The following is a 19,296-nucleotide window of genomic DNA, read 5'->3' as shown; positions in this document are numbered from 1 at the left end:
AATAATATCTATCTAGATTTATAATCGGGACTTCAAGCTAGAAGTGTGATATCGACAACGATTTTTTCATTACTGCGAATTAAAATGACGTAAGCGGCGCACTCAGCTTCCAGACTATGTAGTTAATCAAGCGTGTCGATGTTGATATCCTATATATGACTAGGTTCGGATTAACAATGACATATGCAATTTAAAAGAACAATTTAAATTTAACATTTTGGTAATCAACAAACGGATATATCATGTAATGATCGACGACGACATAACATATTCATATTGCCATGTGAAAATATGGACCGATTTTAACACTTCATCAGGATAGCTGCAAGCACTTAATTAACACATAGGTTGTTTAATTGTGTCTTCTGCCAAAACCAAAACACGTGATTGGACCGATTGCAAGCGTCTGCTAATTAACAGATAGGCTTTAGAGTGTTCAGCGTAGCGGAAAAAGCAGCTGGTCCCATCGGTCTCATGGTAACTAAGACACTTTTATGACCTATTGGGGGTAGTTTTGAATGTGTGAATGACCCGTTAATGTTTGTGTATTACAATTTCTTCAACTTTGACTGACATAGTCGTTTTGGACTGAAATTCTAAAAAAGATGAGAAAATTTCGGACCAATTTTTTTTACACTTTTTTAAACTGAAATCGGTCTGGCTTGGCCAAAATTGATCCAGACCGGCAAATTGCCGGTTTTTAGCTCTACTGGCCAAAGGCCAGAAGAGCTTATGCAATGGTAATGTGTACGTAGTATGTGCATCCTTGCGTCTGTGCGGTCGTGCGTTCGTGCGTCTGTAAACAATTGGTTGTAAACACGATACAGTCTTCAGTTTTGATTGCATCTCGATGAAACTTGTACAGTATCTAGATATCCATTAGAGCTCGGTCCCTTTCGAAAACCAGCCAGATCCCCACATAAATGCCTAGATAATGGGCCATGAAAGTTTTAAAGAAATGCTTTCTATTTTTAGCCAGGTCTGCATGAGCGAATTCTATTTTTAGCCAAATTTACATGTACATGTAAATTCAAGTCTAGAGTTCAGGGAGACAATTTGCAAGTCTAGGATTTTGAGAGACAATTTGCTTTTTGCTTCTGCAGTTGATTTTGTGAATTACTCTGCCTTGTTCTTGTTGAAAGCCCAAAGGCCATTTTTTAGCTTTAAATTCTGTAGTTTGCGCATTCATCTTAACAAAATTGGTTGTGAATGTTTAAGTTATGCACCTGGTGTCATTACTGGCCACACCCAGGGTTCACAGGTTTGGTAAACATAAATCTGGAAAGGTTTGAAAATCTTTTTGTGTGTTGGTGCATCCATCTCAGCACAATTGATTGTGAATGTTTGTTCAAATTGATCAATGTTGTCCTAGGATGCCCTTGACTTTGACCTTTTGACCAACTTTTTTTAACTTTTAAAACTACGGAAATTTTTACCATGAGTACAGTTTTGAAAGCATTTTTTTTGTCAGATGACTTTAACTTGGCACATATTAAAATAGTTCATGCAACTAATCTGCTTACAATACTTTCTGGGCTCAGATGTTGAACGTGCTACGTTTTCAGGTTACCCAAACACAAAACATAAACTATATGTCTGTTGCCTTTTACCCATACATACATGCTGTAGATTGATATGACCACAAAAGCCATGCCAGTAGAGCATAGGCCCTTTTGGGCCTCTTGTTAGAAGCCCTGATTATATACCTTTGTTTAGATTTTGCTTTGGTCCGAGGACCGATAATGTCTACTTGTACATTGTAGTTAAGAACAGAATGTGGGTCATCGCACAGGTTTATTCCCCGGATATAAACTCTTGAGAAGTCTTTAAAACCTGGAAAACATATGGATCGTATTATGATACAATTTAATGTTAATTAGGTATAAAATATCAATTCATAATGTTTTAAATGAAATTACAGTCGAAACTCGTTATGTCGATTTTTCCGGGACCTAGTGAAAAAAGTCGAGATAACGAAAAGTCGACTCATCCGAATTACAAAAAATATCACCAATCCCAACACATTTGAGTTAGATTGATGTCAGATGTTTACATCCACAATTGAACGGTCTTGTTTCATATTTCCGTTGTGAAAACAGCAAACTTATTATTAAAAAATTAAGTGAAACAAAAGAAGAATTATTTGTGTCCAATTTCACACAAACGTACATATATATAAAACCACAGTCGCATTAACTTGTACAGGTATAGGACATATGACAACAACTTTTATAAAATAGCACATTCGTGTTTCGTTTATACACAGCAATATAGCACATTCTCAAAAAGCATTCAAGTGTGTTTTATACAATACCAAAAAGAGCTTGAGCAATAAATGTCTCTTTAATCTAAAACATAAACAAACAACTTTTGTTTTTCGCACCTACCAATTACATTTTTGTATCCTCCTATTATGACAGTTTGTTATATTGACACGCACAGTATTTTCCGACATGCCGCAAACCATCATGAATATTTTCACACCTACGACTCTTTCTACAGTTCAACATAAAGAACATAGGAAATGTGTGAAATTCGACCACAGGGACTGAAAAACGAGGTCGACAAAGCGTAAAAGTCAAGATAAAAAAATCGACACAAACAGATTTATTTTATATAGAACAAGAAGGAATAAATTCGGGACCGGAAGAAAAAGTTGACACAACCGGAAAGTCGACATATCCAACGTCGACATAGCGAGTCTCTACTGTATAATACTTTATTTGATCCTACAATCAGTTTTTTGATAATTGTAGTTCACTCAAAAGTATATTTTCAGTGTTTGAAATTGCCTTTATCGTCAATTGCTTGACATTTCTTTATTGAGATGGTTTTTACTGCTGCCGGGCTGCTGTTGATGACTGGTATCATAAGTAGATTGTATAGAACCTAGCTATGACTGTTCAATTCAGCACATGACAATGGCTGACTGAACATTTTTTTAAGTTTGTCATCATTGTAACTAGCAAATTCAGAAACCATGTTTGGGAGAAGTTACACAGCTTTTTTCCCCAGGGCAGCATCATTTATTACATTGTGCTGATTTGTGACATACAATAGGGCATTGCAAAATACCTGAAATATGAAAACAAAATAAAATAAAGGGTAAAGATGTGCTGTTCTAAATTACCAAGTAAATCAGTTTTACAGGTCATAAAATGTTTTTAAGCTTGCATGTCTACTGACAAACACTTTTATTACCGTATTTTCTCGACTATAAGGCGATTCGCTTATAAGACGGCCCCCTAACTTTGCCCATGAAATCTGGTGCTTTTTGTTTCGACTCGCTTATAAGACGGGGTCAATTTTTAAGCAAATCTAAAATGCTAAAATTCTTCCTAATGTGTAAAAATGTTCAAGCTCAACGGACAATTATCGACTTTCGCGGTAACTGTTTTTGTTTTCCTCAAAGAAAATGGCAGTCAACTGTGAGCTCTCTATTTGGAGGTAGGTTAAAAATGAGTACATAAGTTTGCAGGACAGGTCGTTACTTATCGGAATTGTAATAATTAATCAATAACAACATATGTTTGTTTTAGTTTTTTTATTGAAGACACCAATGAAGTTCTTCGGCAAAATAAATGGCTTTAATAACATAACTGCGAAAAGCCGCGGCATAAATAGGTGTTTGTTTAGCAATAATGCTTCAGGCAATATTGTCCCTTGATTGGCGACGAACATAAAGGATTCATATTCGCATTGTCATTTGTTTGCTTAATCAAATTGACAGTTAGGTACCTACATCATATTAAGATTCCAATTTATTGATTTGATATATCTGTCAAACTAATTATACTGACACGCGCCATGAGAAAAAATGCAGATATAACGGTACACTGTGTGACGTCAGAGCACGCGCGGCGAAGATATTTCGTGTTGTTGTTTACTTAATTGCCCCATACTTGTATCAGCAGACGATATACTGGGTAGACGAATACCCTATGTAAAATTTTACTGATTTTGACTTGAATCTTTTTTTAATATTTTATCGACTCCCTTATAAGACGGGTCCCCTTCTTTGGGGGTAAAAATCGGGACCCAATTTCCCCGTCTTATAGTCGAGAAAATACGGTATGGTAACTTGCATAAAAATAAAAACAAGAAATATAGAAGTGCATACCTTTATGAATTTATTGGAAAAATGATTTCCAGAACAATTCAAAACATAACAGGCAAACACATAGACCACTGTGATACCAATGCCTCAACAACCACAGACCAGTTCAATTTGTAAAACCATATTAACAAATTCACACAAAGCATAATTTACAGTATGTGTATATCACAGTGATAAATAACGTAATTTATGCTACTTCAGAAGCAACATTTTGTTTAAAATGAAGACTTAAATCTAAGATAACTTTTCTTTCACTACATCATTGTAAATAAAACAATGAACAGTCTATGGCACTCAAGGAGCCCCTCCTTCGTTCCATTACCAAAGGCAGATAAGGCAATACGTTTCATCAAACAATGACAAACAGGTTTCCAAAATGTTTTGACAGTGCTCTAGCCTCTGTCAGAAGGCCCTAATGTGAAAAGGTTTGTTGAAGCATTTTAAGAAACTAAAATCTCAATTGAACTCTGGTGTTTGTTTATTGATGTATATGGGATTGAAAATGAGTAAATTCACAACTGCTAGAAAAGAGAAATTTTTAACAAACAATCATACCAGAGTTTATTAGATTATTTGCAGTTGAATGGAAGGCTTACTTGAATGTATGTCAACAATAAAGTAATTATTAAAGAATTAATGACTGTTGACAGGTGAGGTGTGCTCAAGTTATTGACATAAAATTATTCATTTCTGGCAATACACAATGAGTACCATTTGGATATCAGCCCTTGTCTGTTTAATTTTTGTGAATTGACAAAACCGAAAATCATGATATTTAGTAGTTTTTACTTGAATATTCAGATGTTTAAGAAAAGGTAAGGCTTGGGGTCATGGTGGATGCAACACGAAAGCTATATCACAAGATTGATTTTTTGAAACTTAAAAAAAATTACCATAGCAATTGAGCTAATGAAAAAAATATTTTTAACAAAAGGGCCCTGAAGGCCCGATATCGCTCAACTGATCCAATTCGAGTGTGACATAGACTTCATAAAAACAAACATTCTGACATAGTTTCATGGTGATCAAAGAGAGAATGTAACCTCTACAGTGTTTACAAAGTTTTTCTTTGACCCTTGTGGCCTGGTTTCTGACCTCTGATTACCCAGTTTCAATCTCTACCTAAAGATCATCAAGAATAACATTCTGATCAAGTTCCATGAACATATGCTCATAAATGTGGCCTCTAGAGTGTTAACTTGCTTTTCCTATTATTTGACCTGGTGACCTAGTTTTTGACCACACATGACCCAGATTCGAACTTGGCCTAGAGCTAATTAATATATACTTTCTGACTAAGTTTCATGAACATACTGTCATTAATGTGACCTCTAGAGTGCTAATAAGCCTTTTCTATGATTTGACCTAATGACCTAGTTTTGACCACACATGACCCGGATTCAAACTTGACTTAGAGATTATTAATATAAACATTTTGACCAACTTTCATGAATATACAATTCTAAATGTGACCTCTACAGTGTTAACAAGCTTTTCCTTAAATTTGACCTGATCTTGTTTTTGACCACACGTGACCCAGATTCAAACTTGGCCTAAAGCTTATCAATATATACTTTCTGACTAAGTTTCATGAACATACTGTCATTAATGTGACCTCTAGAGTGATAACAAGCTTTTCCTATGATTTGACCTGGTAACCTAGATTTTGACCGCACATGACCCAGATTTTACCTTGACTTTCAGATTATTAATATAAACATTCTGACCAACTTTCATGAAGATACAGCTACAAATGTGAGCTCTGAGTGTTAACAAGCTTTTCCTTAAATTTGACCTGGTGACTTAGTTTTTGACTGCACATGAACCAGATTCGAACTTGACCTAGAAATTATTAATATTAACATTCTGACCAAGATTCCTGAAGATACAGTCATACATGTGACCTCTATAGTGTTAACAAGCTTTTCCTTCAATTTGACCTGGTGACTTATTTTTAACCCTAGATGACCCAATATCGAACTCGTCTAAGATTTTATTGAGGTTTACATTCTGACCAAGTTTCATTAAGATTGTGCGTAAATTGTGACCTCTAGTGTTAACACTCAAATTGTTGATGACAGACACAGCGCAATCACAATAGCTCACATTGAGCACTTCGTGTACTGACTATCGGGTTCATAAATATTAATACCTGTTCAGACAGCAACCACTTAAAACATACATGTATCAATACATTTGAGGCAAAGAATGGGTCGGTGGCTTGCAAAGAAATTTTAGATACAGATTTTCCTGAATAAAAAGATGCAGCTGACAATTATCACATACTACATGAAAAACTAGAAAGTATACCCGTCATAAAAATCTATTGAGTAACATTTGTATTAGACAAGACAAACATAAAATGGGATCAAAACTTAATTATTTGTGGTTTAGTTATGTGCAAACAATTAAATATACGTGAAACAATTGGAAGAACAATATAAGTTGATATACTTGCAGCGATTTGTACAAACAAATTTCAAAACACATAGTAATAGTGAATATTTCCAGTTTTCAGAAATAATGTTATTGAAGTTAAATTTCATGTATTTTCAGGTTAAGAGGTTCTCTTTGCTGGTGAAATACCTATTTATTTCATACTGTAAACTAATGAAATGTTTATTCAAAAGCAATTTCATAACTGAAGTGTCTTTGAGTATGTTTTCTAAAACTTTACAAAATATTATGTTGTGAGAAGCTGTTATTTAAATTGATTGTTCATATAAAGATATTTCTAGGCATAAAAAATGTTCATGAAGGATTATAAGGCAGAGAATTGAAAGTTCAAAATGTTAAAAATGCTTATTTTGATAATGTTAAGAACTAAACTGTTCACAACTAAATGTCCAAGCACACATTAAATGTGTGTTTATGACTAAAGTTGGTTTCAATCCAAGCGGTTCAGTTCTATTTTGACAAAGCTGCTGTCAGATGTCAGAACAGTTTTATTGGACTAGGGCACTTGTGGCCTAGTTCATAGCCATAACCGCGATGTCTGCATTTTCAAGCCGCATCTGAGGGTTCACTGACGTAATGTATTCATACGCTGTATTTTGATTGGATTGCCGTTAGCGAATTTGAATAATCAAAGTAGTACCAGAACTGATTACAATCACAACATCCAATAAAAATAGTTCTCCTAACAATTCAAGCTAACTGTATGTTCTTTTAATGAAGCACAATAAATGCATACGTAGCGAGTGAGTTAATCGGGTTAACCACATGAATGTTCTTGCATACGGTCAGATAAAATGCAATAAGAATATGAACATATTGGAAAAGGACGCATCGAGGGTTTTCCATTCAATGCTCTGTATTGATATACTGGTACCCTCTTTCGCTTTTATCCGAAAAGAAATTAGTATCAACTAACCGTGGTGCCCGTCGCGCATTCGAAATGTCTTGTGAATTCATACGTATTAAAAGCGAATAAAAATAAAGTAGAAAACAACCAGGAAAGTTGGTTTAAAAAAAGTAGTGTTATCCTTTGTATACAACGTTGGTATTCCGAAGTCGGTCCCTGATCTTTTTTTCGACATAATTTGCATGTTTCCGTGATTTTTCCTTTTTGATACAAAGTTTTTTTAACTAATCATCGCATGGCACTTAGCAATTTTTTAAATACAACATGATTTTTGGTATTTATTGTTCAAATACTATTAATGTTAACTAAAAACCATATGCCGCGTACCTGTATAACTTTATATTTTTGAGGAAAAGTAAATCAGGGTACCAGTCTACTTATTGACTTCAAAATTTACTGTGATCAGAGCAGCAATGATTCAGACATGTATGTTATCACTATGCTGATGATGGGAATTTCATAGTGTTTTATTGAGGAACTTATCAATAAAGCCGCCATTGAATGCTTACCACCATCAAACTGATTTATTTTCATCTTACCGAGGGTAGCATTTTTAATTTGACATTACGCAATATAAGTTCGTTTGAAAAACTCATGTGATTTCAATTTTGCAAAATGGAGATAAAAATATATCAAATATGCGCATACTTATTTATGAAGTTTCATTCTAAATGAAGCCAAATATATGGATATGTGCACAGCATCTGTGAATAAGATGATTGTTTACCTATGTGCATAGAAAAATCTTGGAGCCACTCTCAGTGGAAGTACATGACATTGTGATAAACCATTGCCATGGCATTGATAAAACAATCTTGCATGCTCAATTTTGATTTCCTCTCTTACATAATGCACCAGTCAATTGTTACCACAGCCCCTCGAGGATATACCAGAGAAAAGGGCTGTGTTTTTACCTTTCAGGTGCCCTCGTAGCTAAAGAACTTCAGCGAACACATTATATATTACCTTTTTGGACGTGTTGTAAACATCAAAAAAATAAATATCAACATTACAGTTATGGAAGCCAGAACTAGTGTCCTCGCAATGCTGGGTGATTGCGGTGGTTTTGTCTTCCCTCAAAATATATCAGGAAATTGCTCTTACCTTAGATCCCCGGTGTGGGGTTATTCACAGGATTTTACCACCAGTTCGTTCTCGCAGGGCAGGGATTTTACCGGGGATTGGCTGGATGAAAATCCGGGGGGGGGGGGGGGGGGGGGGGCGTGGTTACAATTGTCTGGTGCACACATAACAAGTTCTTTTTCTGAAGACGCTTTGTGCTCACTTTTTGTTTTCAGAGATACAGTATGGTGATGCATTGTTGTTGATAGATCAATATAAATTTGTGAAGTATTTGAGGAAAAGGTATTTGGTTAAATAATTTACAAGAGTAACTTTTGAGTTTTATTTAACAATGCAGTGCCGAAAATTGTGGAGATATAATTGAATTTGTATTAATTAATCAGTTGACTTGTGGCATTTAGGGAACAAAATCAAAATATTCAATAAAGATCCCTTATGTTGTGGAATAGTAAAGTAATGAAGATTTAATCTCACAACAGTTTTTCTCAAATGCTGTCAAGACTTTTTTATGCTTAGGAATATCTAACCTCGCGATGTCAGACCAGAAATCATCTTGGCATGAGCTTGGATCACTATGTATCATTATCCACCAGTCAATTGTAACCACGGCTCTCACATCCGGGGGGGGTATACCGGGGATAGCCGGCGAAATGGGCCATGTTTTTACCTTTCAGGTGGCCCCGCAGTGCCAGGACGTCCTGGAAAATACAGTGTGGATGGGGCTTAACCAAATGTCCCTTGGGTGCGGGGCATTTGGTGGGGACTTTACCATCAGATTATCTCCGCAGGTCGGGGACTTTAGCTGGGTTTGGCTGGACCGAAAGTAAAAGTCCCCGCTATTCCGGGACCGGGGGGCGGGGGGCATGGTTACAATTGACTGATGCATTAGCTTGTGTATTCAGATAAAGTTAAGAATAAATATTTATTTATATAACTTATACTTTGTAATCTAATTCAAAGATTTGAAAAAGGTATCCTTTATCAATAAATGGAAATGTATATAAATGACTGTGCAAATCTTTTTGTATCATCCAAATATGAGTACCTTGCAGGGTGAATGTTATGTTATTTGTAAAACTTATACTAGGTGAGCTTTCAAGATTACCTTTCCAATCGCATACACAATGCAGTTTGAAACCTGAATAATTAAAACAAATCTTGGTTGTAGACCATTACTATTAAATATTTGATAAGTCACAGACATTATAAGGTACAGTTTAAAGGGGCTGTAATGATGAAAAAGCAAAAATTTAAAGAAAATTGTAGAAAATTGACATAAACTTGGTATCGATGTGTACAATTAATGCATTGAAACTTACTACTGATGATCCCCATAGTTTACAAATGATTTATTAATAGCAGTTATTTCGTGTTTTTCCATTAAAAAAGATTACTAGGTATTGTCGTTCCAAGACAAAAATTTAAAAAAGTTGTCAAAATGAGAGTGCAGCTTTAAACTCATAATAAAATGTCAATGCACTTCAGTTGACATAATTTTAAACAGATGAAAAAATGTTATTTTTAAAATGCACAATATATCTTTTATGTGACCTTACATTATAATGAATTTATTCAGATCAGTGACTTTTCTTGCACTTAAATGTGAACAAGAAAGCTTGGGATTGAACACTAAATATCATCAAATTTATACACACAAATGTTCTTTGATATACCAAAAAATGAAACTTTTTAGACATACAAAAATTTAACAGTTATACGGTTATAAACAATGATGAATACATTTGTAGGATTTGATATCCTACTAGATGTAACTCGGCTTCGTTCATTTTTCTAAACTTTCTCTCAGTGATGAGGAATAAATTTTATTCACTGCAGTTGTGTTTTCTAAGTTTATGAAAATAAGAACAATTGAAACAATTCATTAACTACTGTTGATCAGTGCAGATTGTGGGAGGTCATGGTTGATTTCAATGAACCACCAATAATCCCTGCCAAAATTGGATACTGTCAGGTGCTTTTGGTAGGAATGATCAGCATGAATGTTAATTTTAACCATCATTAATGAACATTTACACAATCATTGAATATTGAAATAACAAGCGAAATGTTAGTTTGAATGATGAAAGCCATGAAATATGTGAAGTTTTCAAAAAGAGACCATTTTTTTCAGCTTGTGTAAAAAATGAGAAAATTGTTAAGTAAAATTATTTATTGTTTATCAGGAAAATGTCGAAATCTCATGTTTAGGCATATAGTGATCATACTTGATTGCTATGTTATTGGCACTTATTGCAAAATGTTTTATTCATTGCAATATTTATGTAAAACATCAATTATTATGTTGACTTAAGTTTGTAGATAAGAACTAATGGTATAGGTGATGTGAGAATGATCTCATAAGTCTTTAAAACCCCTTTTGGTATTGTGAGTTTTTTGCTCAAGTCTTGTTCAGTTAAGCTTTTGAAGATTTTCAAAGTAACTGCAAAACAAGTCCAGCTATCTAGAAAGACTATGTCAAACCCTGACCAGATATAATTTCTTGTCTTTTCAAATTACCAACTTGGCAATGGTTTTATCATAACATAGGATATTGGTTTGAACATGTTAGTGTTTTTGTATGTGGAATGAAATATCATAAGTGGCACTAAATTGAACATAATTTATATTTCTCATTGATATTACACATAGCCCCAAGTACATGTTGATCTAAGATTTAAGGCTTGGATGGAGTCAGGGCAAGAAAAATGCATGTTAATACATTGTACTTTCCAACACAAGAACTGTTTGTTTATTCAAGTAAATAAAGCAATCCCAACACCAAGGAACTGCAGTATTGCATAACCAGCTTAATTGACATTATGAGTTAGAGTTCAAATTGCTGCAATTAAAGGCACATCTATTTTTCAGAATTATTCAAACTCTGATTTAGCAACCTTAATTTAGTTATATGAACTTCTGTTGCGAAATGAAAGCTTTTTTAGATTTACAAGGACGGGTGAAAAGTATTTTCCAAATGTACTGCAACACCTGATACCTGTTGCCTAGGAATCCAACAAATTCTTGGCACTCCAAATGTTACAGTACTATTCAATTTGGAGTGCCTGAAAAGAAAGCTTCTTGATTCTACATTCAACATCTTTTTTCTGTATGACATATTGGACCAGGGAATCATGAACCTACAACCTTTTGCATCTATTGAGATAGGGAGCTATCAGGACAGTGACAGAGGACAATATAAGAATGGCCAACTGCTGCATTTATTATGCCCCCACAAAGTGGCGGCATATAGGGTTGCCCTTGTCCGTACGTACGTCTGTACGTACGTACGTCCCGAAGATTGTTTCCGATCTAATTCTTGAAAACTGTTTGTCCAATCCTCACCAAACTTTAAACACATGTTTTTATGCCCATAATATCTTGATCAAGTTCGATAGTCATGGAAATCGCTTTAGTCAGTTAGGAGTTACGGCCCTTTTTTGCCAAAAATACTTCAAAAATATATGTTTCCAATCTAATTCTTGAAAAGTATGTGTCCAATCCTCACCAAACTTTACATACATGATTGTGACCATAATATCTTGATCAAGTTCGATAGCCATGGAAATCGCTTTTGTCATTTAGGAGTTACGGCCCTTTATTTGCAAAAAAAGACTTGAAAAATACGTCCCGAAGATTGTTTCCCATCTAATTCTTGAAAACTGTTTGTCCAATCCTCACCAAACTTTTAACACATGTTTGTGACCACAATATCTTGATCAAGTTTGATAGCCATGGAAATCGCTTTAATCATTTATCCTGAATAATCATTATGGCTTATTTTCTGTGACAAAAAATCGAAGTGGGGGCATCCGTGTCCTATGGACACATTTCTAGTTGAGTTATCTAATGCATACAAATTAAGACGGAGAAAATAATTCGAAAATTTTCCAAACTACTTCCTTAAGCATCATGTACATGTATGTAGTTGTCTTTTACAATGATTGTTCAAAGTTACAATGGCCCTGTGGGTTAAAGATGCTCTGTCCACGGGGTAACAGGTTTTGTACATAATAGGGTTTTTAAGTACTGTGTTTTGATCCAGTAGGTTATATTCTACTCAAGTAGATTCTGCAGATTCGGACACCACAAGGCACAAGCCGAGTAAAATCAAAATCTACAAAAAACTACCATAATCAAATATGACATTCCGCCATATCCGGATCAAAACGCAGTTACCACATTTTAGCCTAAAATGTTATAATTATGGGAACTACTTTTATGCGCAGTCACCCATAGATGCTTAGGTGTTAATCCGATCTGGTCATTGTTCAGTTTAATTTCGTCCCGTCCAGACGTCTCTCTGGATGCTTTACGTCGTGAACGCTCGGTTCTACAACAGCAGATAGAAGAGCGGCGTACCAACGTCACAAGAGTGGTATATGGCCGTATATTGCACTGGAGCGGAATATGGGTTAAAGTATTTTGTGATATGTATTGCATGTGGATTGATGATGGGTATAAAATAAAGAATAAAATTATGTTTGTTATTCCATTCTCACTAGCAGTGTGATGAACTGCTGATACCATGTTATGAGATTTGATGGTCAAAGTATTTAAAAGACATTTCAATATTTCATACTTTAAAAACGATATTCATCTCATCTTAGTCTACTCAACTTGCTTTGCTATGTACAAAAGTCTGCAGCAGTTATATGAATAGCCTTAGACAGAAGGCAGTGCCTAATATTTATCAACAGCACTAAGTTATCATGGTAACATGTTATATGATTTGAATACCAAGCACAAATTAAGCGGGAGAAAATAATTATTCACTTTTTAAATAAAAACTACTTCCTAATAGCATTGTGTATGCAGTATGACATAGGTATACAATGTAGATGTCTTTTACAAAGATTGTTTAAAGTATGGCTCTGTGGTTTAAAGTTCCCCTGAAAAAGAGGCGACAGGTTTTCTATATAGTATATGATTACATCATTGAAAATCTTCTCTGAAACTGCAAATAACAGTCCTTTGATTAAAAGGAATTGATCAAATTAAAGAAGTATGTGTGCCAACCACGTAAATTAATTTGTACAAGTCTGATTTAATGACTTTGGGAAATTCAAAAGAACTATGACTTTATCTGATTTAACGCTTTAGCCCCACCCTCCACCCCCACCCCCCACCCCCCTCACTCTACACACACTTAACTAGATTTTTAAAATTTCCTTTGCAGCTTGCAAGCAGTTTTAGTCTAAAGTTTAAGCTAGCCCATTAAACAGTGACCCCTTGTTATATGAGCCGATTTTTTTAATGCTTAGAACATGGTTGTCAACATTCCCCTGAATGAGGCCCTAGTCCATCAGTGCTTTCAGCACTTTGATTTAAGATACAATTGATCTGCTGTCAGTTGATCAAAATCAGTTCCATGGAAACAGTCAGCCTTGTGACATAAGCCAAATGTAGCTCCAGTCTGCAGTAGGTTGACGACCTTGATGCTCTCTTGGGTCACTTTAGCTCAGATTTTCTGCAAATGTTCACACTTTCCAGTCAGCCTTGTGACATAAGCCAAATGTAACTCCAGTCTGCAGTAGGTTGACGACCTTGATGCTCTCTTGGGTGTCTTTAGCTCAGATTTTCTGCAAATGTTCACACATACTAATACTAAATTTTAATCTAAAAACATTCTGTGTAAATAGTAGTTAGTTGAAATGTATTTTGAGTTGTCAATTTAGTACTGCCCCATTTTAATGATATTTCATGTAAACAAATATATTTATCTTAGTTGAATGGAAATTTAAGGTATGACTTGCCAGGGGTGAACTGATGGCTATAGCAGATACAATATAGTAGTTCCATCAATGCAGAAAATGTGTTTAGAATGATTTTGAGCTGGCTAAAAATTTTAATTACCTGTATATTTGTTTATGGTGTAAAAGGTGATGTGAATAAGTTGTGGGTGTTGGCAATGACATCATTTATGCACAACATCAGTACGTCTCCTGCCCTCCCATTTCTCTGTCTACAGCAAATAACCTGTGTAATTTACATTTACTGTTCAGAAAGCAGTATATGCAAAACTAAAAGAAGTCATATGGTCATATGTACTTTATGGTGTTTGAAATGGATGAAGGTACACATTTCCTTGGAACGGTTAAAGCTTCAAAACAAGGCGACATGGGTTCGATTCGAAGCCTGTGAGTTTTGTTGGTGGTCACATATCCAGACAAGAGTGCTACATGTAAATTGAAGATAAAATGCCTTTTAAGAAATGTATGAAAGATTCCATACCTGAACGATTATGCCAGACACACAACCTTGTTTTCTGTGGTGAATGGCGAGCCACCTGGAGGAGACAATGGCAGCCCCTGAACAATTGCTTGCTCAATGAGCCTTTGCATTTCACACACACTCAAACAACTGTTACCAGGACTTTTGTGTTTTGAGAATGTGAACTGTCTTGTCCTCAGTCTTCCAAATGATGTCTCTTGATGGTAGAGAGCATCCAACTTTTGATTTGCTGAAATTGGTGTCACAATAAACCTTGGCAAGATAAAATCATTGCTATCACCAAATGCCATCTGGGCTGCTGCAGTATACCGCAATATTTTGACTTTCAAATAACTTAGGTATGGCCCACTTGATTTTTTCAAAGGCGGGCATCTGCAAAAAAGTATTTTACATTTTAATGATATATGGTTTATTAATGAATTTATTACAATTTATAAGCACAATATTTTTTATGAAAAATGATGGTTCATTTTCAGTACAACAACACTGAGCTACAGAAGCATTTACAGCCTCAACCAGTTCTTAACCCTTTCGGCGCCAAAGTCGCATAATTGCGACAACTAGGCTGACCGCCAAAGTCGCATATTTGCGACAAAACGATAGGGTAGTGTTTTCGCTATTTTTACGCTCAAATATTATTACAGAGCCGAGTGATTTCTACTTTCGATTCAGAACGAGGCTTTTTCATGTTACTTCCGCATTCTTAAATAATTTTTCACGTAAAATTGAATTAATTACAGTCTTCTGAAGTGAATTAAAATCGCAGAGCGATCTGGACAATTCAAGATGGCTTCCAAGAAAAGGAAGCGGGCTTATACTTGCAAGGAAGTGCTAAATACGATCTGTAATGACAGTAATAGTAATATTCCGGACATCGAAATTGGATTCGGATATGTCAAATGAAAGTTCGGATGACGATATTAGTGAGAAAACTGTTTCAAATCCGTCATCCAGACCACAGACACCTTCAGGTTAGTTTGAATAGCTTTTTTTCTGTTATTATTGATGTTTTATCCCCATGAAAATGTCAAATATACCATAAATAAAGAAATAAGCACTTGGCAGCTAAGTAATTCAATATAATATATATAAAAGAAGACTAAATTAAAAAAAAAATATGGATGAAACTTTGCCCAGTAGGTTGAGAGGTTGGCGGTCGTTTTTTTTTTTTTATGATATCTTCAAATTCGTCTGTTTTGAGTTCTGGCTGCTTATTTTGATCAAATTTTCAATTTATAATGCAGTTTGATAATTAAACATATGCCTATATTGATTTATGACTGTTATAGAATTATTTATTATTTATTTAAGACCACGGACAAGAGGTTGAGGGGACAAGGTAGAGCGATCGGGAGAGGGGAATATTCGAAAAGAAGAAGCATCGACCAGATTGTGCAGTGCGAAGTGACAGACAGACTCCTGGATGGAGTATAAAACAAACATATTTTAAATGCAATGAGTGCAACATTCCTATGTGGGCAGCCCGTGTCATTCACACAAACAAGAACTTTCAGGAAGCTGGACGCGTGGTCCATAATGTTGATGCATAACTATCTAGATGTGTTGTTTGTACACATGTAGATTTGTTTATAAGCAAAAATGTTTTCATTTTAACATAGTCAATTTTTCTATTGTATAAGAAGTAAAGAAAGGATATGTACACAAATGTAATCACTAAATATTTATGAACTTAATGATATTTTTTCATTTTTTTAAATTTATTATGTAATTTATTAAATATTTTGCATAATAAAATTTCAAAAAATCATATTTGTTTTGATCTTATGTTTAATATATTATTTAATTAATTTACTGTGAAAATTTGAAGAGAAAAGCTTTATAAATAAAAAAGTTATGGTCAAGTGAATAACCTTGGTAGAATTCTCTTAGACTTCCAGGAACTAATTTGGCACTGAGATGAACTTTTGACTATTTATTTGGCGCCGAAAGGGTTAAACAAGTAATAAGGTTTCAAGGTGGCAATTTAAAAGATGTTTATTAAAAATGATAGTGAAATAATTAAATTAAAAACCTTACTTTAAGTTTATTTATATTGAGGTGAGTGCTTTATCTAATCACTGGTACAAAATAATATAAAACTATTTGCACACAACCCATTTTGGTCTGGTAATTATAACATTTGGATGTTCACCAGCCCGAGAGAAAATCTTTTAGGTTTTTGCTCTCAGGGTAGTGCTAGTTTCGACCACTGTGTATCTTAATTTGTTATTAAAGTTCAGGCAAGCTTGTCTCCAAAATGTGTATCAAAGAAGTTGACAAAGGGATAGTTCATACAAAATTTTCATGCCTACAGCCTACTCAAGGTTTTCCACATATAATACGTTAATTTTATGCAAATAAGACGATGTGTTTTATTTTAGTATATGTACAAGTTTTGTACAAAAAGTGGGTAGTTATTCCGATCAGGATTCCTGGTTAAAGCATATTGCATCACAAAATATAATAAAAACAAGAAATATTACCAAATAACCGTTATTTTATATTAGTTCTGTACACAAAAAAATAAATATCCAACGAATAATTATGAGTTTGACAAGTTTCTTCATTTCATTCTGTCAAAACATAACAATATGATCATATGTACATGAAGGGCACCTGCAAGGTTTCAGGGCACAATTTTAAAACAATCGGAACATTTTGGCCATGGCCAAGTTGTGACGAATGTATTTACGAGGTCTGTTTCGAAGCTTGTCGGAGGTGGCCGAGTTATTACGAATGGATCAAGTTGTTATGCTTGGCATAATTGTTGTCTGTGTCAGTCAACTTTCATTCAATTGGAATTAAATGCTTGTTTGGTGCAAAATAATTTTTCACTTACATGTTTAAATATGAATATAAACCTTTATGATGAATTTCAACCATAAAATACTTCACTTATTTCAATTTTAATATTTTTCAAACACATCCGTTTTTTCACAAACCCGTTTAGACATTAGGGATTGGAAGAATCCCGTATAACGCACCAGTCAACTGTAACCATGCCCCCCCCCCCCCGCCAAGTCCAGGGATATACCAGGGATAGCCGGGGAAAAGGGCTGTGTTTTTACTTACCAGGTGGCCCCGCAGGACCTGGTGACCGCGGTGGTTTTGTCTTAGTGCCAAATTAAGCGGAGATTGGGCGTCAGAGTGTCTGGGGTGCGGGGGTATTTGGCCAGGGTTTTACCATAAGTTCGTCCCCGCAGGACGGGGCTTTTACCCGGGGTTGGCTGGACCGAAAGTCAAAGTCCCGGCTATTCCCTGGACCTTGGGGGCCATGGTTACCATTGACTGGTGCATAACAAGTCTCTTATTTTAGACTAATGTACAAATTAGCATATCTTAAAAAGAAACCTGCAACATCAGCATATTAAAAATATCACAAACACTGATTTAAACATTTGTTAAAGACAGCTTAAACACAATTTCAATCAAGATCTACTTCAGACTGTAAACAAAATAGCATTTACTCAATAGTAAATAGCACATTGACCTGCTTTCTTCACACGGCAACTTGCCTACTTCCTTTGTTTTTGCAGTTAACGTATCTAAATCATGTAATACCGTCTTTAACACAGTTACTTGGTATTTGGACATACGCTACTAGTTTGTGCTTGCTGAGCGATTGCACCTGAGCGATTGGAGATAACTTCCTTCTGAACATGCATGCGACGTATACAGTTGTTTTATCGAAATGTAGATCTGAGCTCGTTTCCACACATATGTCTCAACCCGAAATCTGCTAACCTTCATAACTTGTGAATGATAATGATTGTATGAAATTGTAAAATATTTAAAATGTAAAAATAAACGATCAAAAGTTTATTATTTGTTTATTATGTGTATCATAGAGTACTAAAACACATTTTGTATGATTCTCAGTCCAAGAGATCACCCTAGGGACCAATCGCTCGACGGGCCAAAAATTGCAGTCCAAATATCAAGTAACTGTGGTCTTTAATGGTAATATAAACCGGTCGGCTACATATGTTTTACCAAATAATGAGTTTATAATAAACCACCTCATATAATGATACTTACTTTAGACTAATTAAAATACGATTTCATCAGTCTGCTTTCTCAAACCGTTCACAAACATCATAACAACATGGATGTACGAATACGATTACTACTGAACGAAAATCAAACGACGAACTTAAATGAATTTTGTACAAAATTAACTTTCCATAAACTAAAGCTGAAAGATAGATTGAAGAATTATAATTATTTTATCAATTTTATACAATATGTATTCTTATTGACCGTGATAAAATAATAAATAACAAACCTTTTTCGTTCTGAAATTTTGGGGTTAATTATTAATGGTCATAAACGATCATGATCGAGGTGAGAAAAGAAGTGCGTATTCATTCGGTGCGGGGTGATACAGGAATCCAGTGGATTTCAAGTGAAATCCACTCAAAACGTGAAATCCACTCAGAACTCATTCATTTTAATTATTAATAATTATTTTTTGTATACATATTGGAAAGTGCCTCATGAA

The 19,296-nt window shown here is 34.8% G+C and overlaps 1 protein-coding gene and 1 long non-coding RNA gene across 4 annotated transcripts in view; one reads left to right on the top strand and one right to left on the bottom strand.

Annotated features, from left to right (window-relative positions):
• Window positions 1–19,296, top strand: part of LOC128203721 (uncharacterized) — a 114,807-nt gene that overhangs the window by 39,110 nt on the left and 56,401 nt on the right. The gene's annotated exons all lie outside the window — the stretch shown is intronic.
• On the bottom strand, window positions 13,700–15,386 carry LOC128203723 (uncharacterized). The gene is made up of 3 exons (XR_008256023.1): window positions 14,796–15,386; window positions 14,418–14,540; window positions 13,700–14,143 (listed from the first exon to the last, which is right to left on the bottom strand). It is a non-coding gene; the product is annotated as an uncharacterized LOC128203723 (long non-coding RNA).

Source organism: Mya arenaria, chromosome 9, assembly GCF_026914265.1.
Source record: "Mya arenaria isolate MELC-2E11 chromosome 9, ASM2691426v1".
Classification (NCBI taxonomy): domain Eukaryota; kingdom Metazoa; phylum Mollusca; class Bivalvia; order Myida; family Myidae; genus Mya; species Mya arenaria.
Note: the sequence above shows the minus strand (reverse complement) of the source record. Positions and strands in the feature narration are given on the sequence as shown.